The sequence below is a fragment of the Ornithodoros turicata genome, chromosome 1 (assembly GCF_037126465.1).
Source record: "Ornithodoros turicata isolate Travis chromosome 1, ASM3712646v1, whole genome shotgun sequence".
NCBI classification, from domain to species: Eukaryota; Metazoa; Arthropoda; class Arachnida; order Ixodida; family Argasidae; genus Ornithodoros; species Ornithodoros turicata.
Window position 1 is genome coordinate 169,836,113 of NC_088201.1, and position 9,428 is coordinate 169,845,540.

General features: G+C 44.7%; 1 long non-coding RNA gene across 1 annotated transcript; it reads right to left on the reverse strand.

Annotated features, from left to right (window-relative positions):
* Window positions 1-3,814: 3,814 nt before the first annotated feature.
* On the reverse strand, window positions 3,815-4,419 carry LOC135372829 (uncharacterized). Its single transcript, XR_010416130.1, has 3 exons — window positions 4,362-4,419; window positions 4,017-4,116; window positions 3,815-3,956 (listed from the first exon to the last, which is right to left on the reverse strand). It is a non-coding gene; the product is annotated as an uncharacterized LOC135372829 (long non-coding RNA).
* Window positions 4,420-9,428: the final 5,009 nt, after the last annotated feature.

Here is a 9,428-nt window from a genome sequence, read left to right on the forward strand (position 1 = left end):
AGCGATTGGTTCCAGCATGTGGCTCGATGCGTTCGTTGGAGAAAAATAAATTGGAGAAAAACAAATGCTATGGAAAGCGCAGCAGAGGTGTCCCGGTGGAACATAATTATACAGGATGCCACACGCTCTTGCTGCTAGGGGCAGACAGACGCTTAAAAAATATTAAGATAGGGAGCTACAAGTGCTACACTCCTAAAAGGAGGTGTACTTTGTGAGTAGAAAGGAATTAACAGCTACCTCCCAAGCGGCACACAATATTGGGCCCGGATTGGCTTGTCATTGGCGATACGGGTCCAATAACGGGCACGTTTCGCTAAGATTTCCCCAATATTGGCTGAAACTGAGCAATACTCGCCTAGTTTGAGCCAATATTGGGAAAATCCTGGGAATATGGGCCCTATATTGCCCGTGCACACCCCATATTGACTGAAAATACAGAAAATGGTACGTACCACACGGTACGTTGCACAAATGTCATTCGTGATGCAATACAGTGTGTTTTCGCCACGTCAAACGAACGCGTTTGGCCGCCATGGTGGTGGTTACTTGAGATTATCTAGCATTTGCTTCAAAACGAAGCCTTGAATGGTGTTTTGAAATCCAGTCGTGTCCGTGCCCTTCCTTTGTCCCGAAGACACTTCGCCATTGTCGTTCTGACATTTTCTTCTATGAAAACTATGGTTGTCGCAATGAAAAATAACGCAGTTTATCTTTCAATGCTACTAGCACAAAAAGTGGCCACCAGTGGGAGGAGCTCACGAGCATGCCACGTCACTGCGACGTCACGATGTGACGTAGGTGAGAAACTCCCTATTCGTAGATACAACACACCTATCCTGGATAGATACTACAAACCTATCCTGGTGCCACTGGAACATATTCCAAACATGTCACCTGGTCGAGCTGAAGTGGTATCACGTAGTGCCCAATTCCCACCATGCCAGCTTGAATTGCCACCAGTTTGGTGCCAGCTGACCACGAGTTTGTGCAAACTGAAAACGAACAGGTACCAGTTTACTTCCCAGTTCATTTTTTTGTCCGGGCGCAGGTGTTCTGAGGCCCCTACGAAAGAGTCTCCAGTTAGTGAAAGATATCAGTCAAGTACGAGTGGTCTTCAAGACAAACTTGAACTTTTCATTTTTTGCAAAAGTAAAATGAATTTACAGGTGAGAAATTAGTTTTATTTCTCAATGTAATCTCCAGCTGCACTAATGCACATGTGCCAGCGTTTCGGCCCAGCGTCCCATCGCGGCTTCGACGCCAGCAGCACAGAAACCCTTACTGGCGCGTAGCAGCCATGATCGGATGCATTCTCGACATCGTCGTCGCAGCTGAAGTGGCGGCCCTCAAGGAACGCCTTCAGTGGCCCGAAGAGATGGAAATCGCTGGGGGCGAGGTCTGGTCTATAAGGGGATGTGGCAGCAGCTCCCAGCCAAGTTCCTGTAAGGTGCGTGTCGTGAGATGCGCGGTATGCGGGCGTGCATTGTCCTGTAGGAGGAGGACTCTTTTGGTGATGAGGCCCGGCTGCTTTTGCTTCAGCGCCTTATGCACATCCCTGAGAACCTGGCAGTAATATGCACTATTGATGGTGGTAACCACCGGTCTCCGTAACACTGGGCAGAAAATCAACATGAACAACACCAGCCTTGTCCGAGAAAACTATGGCAATGACCGTACCCGCAGACGGGGTGCTTCGCAACTTCTTAGGGGCTGGTGAACCCGGGTGCTTCCACTTGTTTGCTGTGTGGTTAGACTCAGGTGTGAAACGGTGCACCCACGTTTCATCGCACGTGATGACCCAATCAAGGAATGGCTGTCCTTCAGTGTCAAAACGGTACCTTAGCTCTTGGGAGGTTTCCAGTCCTCCCTGCCGGTCAAACACGGAGACCTGCACTCTTTAAGTGGCACAATAAACCTCCATCAACCGGTGGTGAAGAAGCATTTGAACACTGACCTGTACCTTGATTGTGAGTTTTCCATATATGCATGCAAACGGCTCAGCTTATGCTATTGGATAAAAGCCAATAAAACAAGCAACATGCAGTAAATTGTACCAGATGCAACATAATGGAAATTGTTTGTTTTGAGGGTAAACGAGTAAAGAGACGAACACAACATGAATTGTGGCGCTACATCTGCTCCTCACAGAGCCGATGATAATGAAAAAACGTGCACTGTTTGTGCATATCCATGTGACATGTACATGCGTGAGTATTTTAATTAGAATGTATTTAAATACTGCCCATCCCTGGTTGGAGGTTCATTCAAATTGCGCTGACTATGCTGATATCTCTTATGTATTTTTTTTGTTACTGGCTCTTCTTTTAGAGTGAGAAACAAAAATATATAGGAGATTATGCTTTGTTTAGACTTTTTAGCAGTGCCTTTCAGTGTCTGTCAGTGTCTTCTTAGCAATGACTTAGCAGTGCCTTTCTTGTTGCAATTTTTACCTGCCACTGGTCCTCTTGTCGTTTTCTTCTGTCTTCCACTCATATGGCCATGAGGGACACGGTGGCAACATTTGCTGTGATGTCTTGCAACTAGGCAGCTACCTGTCGTCGATCTCTGCAACTACCAGCCGTCAATGCGCAACATGACATGGTGGTCTGTCAGCTGTTCCGAAACGATTTCTTCAACACATCATTGTTGATTTTCAAATAAATTGTTTCCCTCCACTCTGTTTTTATGTCTTTCTTTTTTATGACCGCTAGTAGCCGGCAACATCACACAGAGTGGTCTCAACACGAGTTACATGCTCCCGAATTAGTATAGTGACTTACTAGATGGTCCCAATTACTGTGGGGGTCCTAATTGCTAATTGATTGTTCATTCTGTGGTGGCTGGTAACGAGAGAGTCAATACGATAATAAACCTGATGGTGCAAAGTTGTAGTGAAAATTCTCAGAAGTGATGATAATTCGAGGCATTAATGTTAAACTTAATGTACGACTGTAGGTAGGTAAAGCGAAGTGTGCCGCGTGGTTCTGAACATATTTTAAAGGGACTCTGACCAGAAGTTGTGGGAGCCATTTCGTACTTGCAGTGGATAAAGCACCCAATAAAGACTCTCCATGCGAAAATTCACGCATTAGAACCCCACGGTTTCTCTAAACTCGAATTTTAAACATTCGACTTCATCCGAGTGCAGTACGCCTAGCGTCAAACCGAGAAAACATACGTTTATATAGAATATACACCCCGGCCCACCATCAAGATGACGTCAACACGAGGGCCACTGCCAACACCCATAATTGGCTCAAACGCGTCACGTGGTCACGCGCCTGTTAATTTCCTTCATAAAATCGCATTTATATGTTAATGTTTTTGTTACAGAGCCTCAAAAAGAAAAATATCCCTATTGAAAAAACCCATATCGAATAAATACGGGTCATATATATGGCATTATTGAACACGGGGTTATGTGTCATATGGACATATGAGTTATATAGACCATACGGGGTCCTCATATGGCCCGTATGAGCCGTACGAGAATCTCCATATCCAACAATCCCGTATAAATGTGTCCCATACAATTATCATGTGACCCATAGACCTACGTGATTGTGTGAGTCACAACATAATTATGAGACCGCTTATACGGGGCGCAGAGAGCATAAGGTTATGTACCACGTTGAATTAAGAAGCCGCTGGTCGCGTAACGGTCGTATGACGATACGGAGTGAAGGTTATACAGGGTTGACACATAGTGGGGAACCAAAATTAACCTACATACAAAGCACCAAAGGGGAGGATACATTGTGAAAGCAGTACAGATCTTAGAAAAATGTAGGTATCATAAGCTGGGTATCTTTACGCGAACATAGTAGCAAAAGAACCAGGAAACTTCTCTCTGGTATCCAGTTTATTTGGCTTGTTACATTCAAGGGCACGGTTGTAAAAGCTTGCACTGCCATGAAGCAGACATTGGAGTTGCATGGGTGAAGTGCGCACCCTACCTGTTTCGCAGCAAACACAACTCAGTAAAAATCTTTGCAATGACTTGTAGCTTAACTTACTTTGTCTTTTAAGATCTCAGCGACGTGTGCGTGCATTTCCTACGTCGGGAGTGCGACAGCCCATTTGTCTTGTGCACAGAAACAAATCTGTCAAAAGCGTCTGAAATTCAAAGATTCCACATTAGTAACAGGCCAATGAAGCATCACATGTGACATCTTCACCCGATGTTAAGTGACGATATCGGTTAACGACTACGGCAACGACCACAATGAGTTCAGCATAAGGTAACAGGGCTCAAGAGGGTAGCAATCACACTGAGTGCATAAAGTAATAGGAACCCACACGCTAGGAATGTTACCAAGCAAACCGTGCATGAATCATGACACAGCAGCCTCAACACTAACCTTCCATTCACGAAATCCAACGGCTTCTGGTCGTATCTTCCAAGGCGTACAAACAGAGAGACATGTCCAGACATCACTAGCAAGGCACAAACAGTCCGAGCCACCAACGCCACGCCGAAACACCCAGAACAGGAACGACGACAACCGCTCACCTCCGGTGCTCAACGTCGACTGAGAGCAGTGGCGGATGCAGAGTGTGGCATCGGGCGTGCCACTGTCACGGCGCTCTTCGTGCTATATCAAGAGAACTGAAATCGGCGCGAGCACGACAACAATGCTATCGGAAAGAGGACGTTTTCCCCGTCAAAACGAGACCTCATTCACCTTCCTACGCCAAGAAACACCCAATATCGAAAAAAATGCCCCGCGCCCCATGTATAAGGAAACCGCCGTTGCCACGGGATCCTAACTAGAGAACGGAGAGAGATAAAAAGGTGTCGCAAGTTCCTACACCTTGACCGCTTTGAGCACGTGTGCCCGTCAGAGGGAGGTTCGGATCTGCCTTGGGGTTCGAACCCAAACACTGAGACAAATGTCGCAGAACGGGGGTCGGCGTCCGGAATTTTCGGAATGACGCCCTAACAGCTGGAAATTGACGGGTGGTCCGAATTGGAAACTTGTAGTGCAGGGTACGGAGCATGCACACACAAAAATTTGGGTAAATCGGGCGTTAGGTAAGCAAGTTACAGCACTTAACAGCGGGAAGCGTTTCGGGGCGTCGTCACCCAGCACGCCGGCGTCGAAAAACTACAAAGCCAATATCTTATCTTGGAGAACGAAACTTTTCGGGCCTATAGGACAAACTCGATTAAAAAGAGCACGTCGAGACCTTCAAAACTACGTTACACACGACTATGTAGCTGAAACTGGGGCGGTTTTAGGAAAATGCGGCCGCCCGTCACATGTATCGTGAGGAATGCAAACACGGAAACCGGGAACTGGAGAACCGCTAAAGTTACAGAGCTGCGCTCAATTTTGTCACGTTTGGTACGTCATGTAGAGCATGTTACAAAAAAAAAATGAACACCGTCGGACGCGAGCTTCCTTCCTAAAAAGGACCCCAAGTTTTCAAAAAGAGCGTCGCGGACGTGTCTTCACCCACAATTTCCGAACCGCTAAAGACCGGACCGCGGTGTGATTTGGCCGATCATAGAACTATTCGAGATCTATTTGGACGCAAATTTTGGCGTGAATCCGACAAACGCCGCGGGAGTGACGGCGCTCTGAATTTGTCGTATATGTGCTGATGGATGATGAGCAGGCTATCCGTGTACTCCAGATAAATACCTGAAGAATCGATACTTCGAGTACGGGAACAGGTTAGAAAGCAGGACAAATCCATGTTAGGGTATAACTAATTGTATTCTCAGCAAAAAGCCACATCATCCAACCTGACCTAACCTAGTCATGTGTGTCAACTCACGTGTCGTTCGGAGCGTGTATCCTATTTCTGCATCGTTTCTGTCCGTCCGTTACTATTTAGTTCCTAACACAGGAACGTAGCAATGAGTTTATTTATCTGCACGTTCCTCCACGGCAGGGACACACATTTGTTCCGCACAATCCATTTTTATAAGGTAAGTGCGTGACGCAATTAAGTGGCCCATATCAAAAACTAGTTTGGCATAATTGTACCCATAACTATGTGGCAGAATCAACGTTTCGAATTATGTGTCATGTGTGATTCCTGTCCCCCATACTATCCTAATGTGCATTATACGGCCCCATATGTGTACTATTGCTGTCACATACGAAGTCGTATGGAACCCATATTGCTGCCACATCACTTCATATGGGTGAAAGATATGTGATATACGGTCCCATATCACTTCATACGAGGCCCACATAAGTATCATATTGACTCCATATGACTCCGTACGGTACCCATAAGAATGCCACATTGCCTACATATGACTTCATGCGCGGTCCATATGTATTAATATAGGACCCATACGAATCTGTACGGGAACCATACAAACTGATATAGGAATCATATGAGTCTCATACGGGATTTTTCAATAGGGATACCCTACATTTATCACCTGCAATATGTCCTACCATTTTCTTTCAATCTGTGCGCGGCGTTCCATATGCTTCCGTATCCGGTCAGCTGTAATGGATGCCGTATGACGACGAGCTTGCGAACTGCGTACTTGTGTGACTCCCGGTTCATCCTGCTTTTTTCGGGTCAGTGGGTTGGTGTTGGTAGCCATATTCTGAACGTTTCACCTATCATTGCGGTGTACTGTTCTTGATCTGCTGCGAAGCAACGAACCGCAACGGCAGTCACTCGCCTCAGCGAAATTCTGTCTGCTGCATCTCAAAAGAGCATCGGGACCTCATGATACCGTCACCTAAACCTTCATCTAAAGAAACCAAGTGTGCTCTCGTGTGGTCCTGACGGAAAAGTAGTTTCAACAAGGTTAGACCATTTATTTTTCAGTTCCAAGTCTACGCACTGAAAGCCATGCAAGTGCAGCCGATCATTCTCGTAGCTGTTGTGTAACGCGCATGCTTTCTTATGCATCCCACAGAAACCTCCGCTTTTTCAACCGAGTTATCTTTGTGTGATCCTTCTGATGGCTTCTTACTAGGCTATGCCGCTCTGAAGCATTGAGATGAGGAAGCGTCGTGGTGGCTGCACCTCTGCTTTCGGAAGATTCCACACTGTGCTTACTTGGCTTTGTATCTAGTCTGACAAATCCGACAGACTTGGACTGCCTTTTTCAAGGAAGTTTGAAATGTAAGTATGTGTATATTGGTTTCACATATCCACCACATATTGAGTGTGTGTATCTTTGTACTTTATATGCTACAGCATATTAGCGTACGTTATTATACAACACCTGGTGTGGCAAACTCGATATCAGTCACACGATGCCAACAATTGTTTCTGCCTTTTCTTCAACTGCTTATTTTTACCGTATCATGTTTTTGTTTATATCTCAATTTACCAACCAACCAAGTATAACATTTAGTATAATAGTCTCATGTTAAACTAGTCAGTTTTACCATGGTTTTGGCGTTCTATAGCCTGAGTTGCTTATGCTCCATTACCAGGTCTCAGTACCAGGTCTCAGTTGGATACAATGATATGGCGAGATATATTTCTTGCTTTTATTCTGGAATTGCTCATTTCAGAAGAATAGTCACTGTGAAGTTTGTTTTCGGAAACATTAAGACGACTAAAACCAAACAATTTTCTTTCAGAGCATTCCTTACGCACCTGCATTACAAGAATGAATTTGAAGGTGAAAGAGCAGGAACGAAGATGCGTTAAACTGTGTGAGATGTGCTTGGTATGTGTCTGAGTGGAGGACATAGGTCTCAAGCTAATTCCTGTCTTCAGAGAAGGTGACAACTATGCTCCTTCTATCAACTAACGAGCTCCACTTTTTAGGGTTCCCTGTAAACTAATGGAGCACATCATACACTAGCACATTGTCAACCATGTTGAGTCTATCAATTTCTTTTTTTTTTAATTCTAGCGTGGTTTTAGAAAAGATTATTCAGGCAAAACTAACGTACTGGAATTCGTTCACAGCATTTTAAACTGTCTTGATTTCTGGGTTCACGTAGATGCAGTATTTTTTTTTTTATCTTGTATGGGCTTTTGACACTGTGCTTGCTCGCGTGTTGGCCAAACTGGCCTAATTAAAATTTGGTCCTGCTACCATTAACTGGATATGCAGTTTCTCAACTAACCGCAACCGTGGCAACAACTCGTGAGGAGAACCTATCATATCGCCACCGTGCAACAATGTTATGTTATGTTACAATCGCTTCATATTTTAATCTAGTCAAAAGCAAGACCTTTTGGTGATTGGTCTTGTATGATTACATTCCCCTCTGTTATGTAACGCCACACTGGGTTCTTCAACTTGTAATAGAAAAATAAATATATTGCCAAGTAAATTGTTTACAAGGCTCGTTATTCCATTTCGTCACACTACCGCAAGCAATTGAGAGAGTAGTGGCCCAGGTTATGAAGCTCACCACTAATCATCATTCAAACAAAGTTCATAATGTAAAATCCTTTACTGAGAACTTCGGCTTAACACAACAATTAAGAACAAAGAGAGTAAACGTTTCATTGCCAATCCAGGTGGCATCATCCCTACAACAGAGAACAATCAAAAACAACATCAAAGGAGTAAAATCGGTGGTACGCATTCCTTTCATCCAACGTGTTTCATACGCCATTTGGAGGGCACTGTGCCCATCAGACATTTTGACTGTGCATATCAAGTTGAGTGCATAGAATGTGATGCAATCTACATTGGTGAGATAGACAAAAGACGTGGGACAAGACTAAAAGAGCACACAAGGGGCATTGCCAGGGCTACTAATGCTTAGCTTTACTAACCACGACCGATTTAGTCTACCATTGCTGGCCTAAGGAACATATACTTAATTTTGATGGTGCAGTAACCTTTGCACATGACTAGCGATGGGGCCCTGAAAGTTCTTAGAGTCATGCTTTACCAGGCGTGATGCTTCAGCCTGTAATACAAACCCTGGCCCCCTATCGGATGCGTATGATGCCCTCTTAGATAGCCTGATGTGCTCGTCTTTGGCCTCTGTTGTACTGATGATGCCACCTGGGTAGGCGGCAAAACGTTTACGCTCTCTTTTTAATTGTTGTCTTGAGCGGTGTTTGTAGTAAAGGACGTTACAGTATGAGGTTGTCACCCGGCTTTTGGAATATATTTTCAAATATAGTCGTTGTTTTACAAAGCTCAATACATTGCAGAAATCATTCTTATTGCCTATTGTTTAGGGGGTACCATTCTTGCAGTCACATGAAGCATTGGCCACCGTCATCGCCTCTCCGTGGTGGTGGTGATTTCCGTGGAGCAGGTGGTGTCCCTCTACACACTGAAGGGCCAATTTAAAAAATAAAGGCAATTTGGTTCATGTTCTTGCAGACATGGCACAGCGTATGCACGAGGTAGCTCCATTCCAGAAGCCTGAGAACACTCAAAGCAATTAGTGTGCTAGCATCAGATATGGTGTACAGCATTACATATTTGCTTTTGCTAGGGCAACTAAGATGGGTGGTTAGAA